Below are 797 nucleotides of genomic sequence, written 5' to 3'. Positions count from 1 at the left end.
ATGATATAATATATATAATATATATAATATGTAATAAATAATATCGTTTCCTTACTTCAAAAGTGACATAGAAAATTGCGTGACTGCTCTTTGTATCAAAGATTCGAGTTTAAATTTATCTAGAGCACACACATCAGATTTTATTTAATCGTTATCTCTCTGAAAGTAATAACAAATAATCGAAGGTATTTTTGCCATGACAACCTTTTCTAAAAAACCAAATTCTTCATTAATTATGGGTCACATATTATATTAGAAAGTGGATACATGTAGAAGAGTTCATTTAACAAGAGATGACAGAGAAGAAGACTTCAAAAGTAACATAACTTAAAGAGTTAAGTTTTTCAGAAAAGGGAAAGAACTATTTTTAACAGAAAATTATTGACTAATTAAATATCGATTAAAAAATAATCTCAAATGTCATTTTTTTCAATAATTTTCAATAATAATATAGATCAGTGAGTCAATTGTATATTAAAAAATGAGATAAAAATTACAAAAGAGTAAATTCAATAAAGTATTTATACTTTTATCAACATCTAAAAGTGAATTTTTTTTCACTTTTATAATTCATTTTTATAATTTCATCTTATTTCAAGTTAATATACAATTAATCGATCTACAAAAACATAAAAAAAGCCAAACGCTACATATTTTATGCGTAAACAACTTTATTGATTTGTGTTTTACATTAACATTTGATCTTACAGTAACAACAAACATTTCCGACTTTTCTATTAGATCATTTTCAGTATTTCAAATTAAAAAATTAAAAAATTACATTATATAATTTCTCG

The 797-nt window shown here is 22.7% G+C and overlaps 1 protein-coding gene across 3 annotated transcripts in view; it reads left to right on the top strand.

The window, feature by feature from the left end:
* The window catches only part of LOC108690177 (aldehyde dehydrogenase, dimeric NADP-preferring), a 20,364-nt gene that overhangs the window by 8,306 nt on the left and 11,261 nt on the right, over positions 1-797 (top strand). The gene's annotated exons all lie outside the window — the stretch shown is intronic.

This window comes from Atta colombica, unplaced genomic scaffold (genome assembly GCF_001594045.1).
Source record: "Atta colombica isolate Treedump-2 unplaced genomic scaffold, Acol1.0 scaffold105, whole genome shotgun sequence".
NCBI classification, from domain to species: domain Eukaryota; kingdom Metazoa; phylum Arthropoda; class Insecta; order Hymenoptera; family Formicidae; genus Atta; species Atta colombica.
Note: the sequence above shows the minus strand (reverse complement) of the source record. Positions and strands in the feature narration are given on the sequence as shown.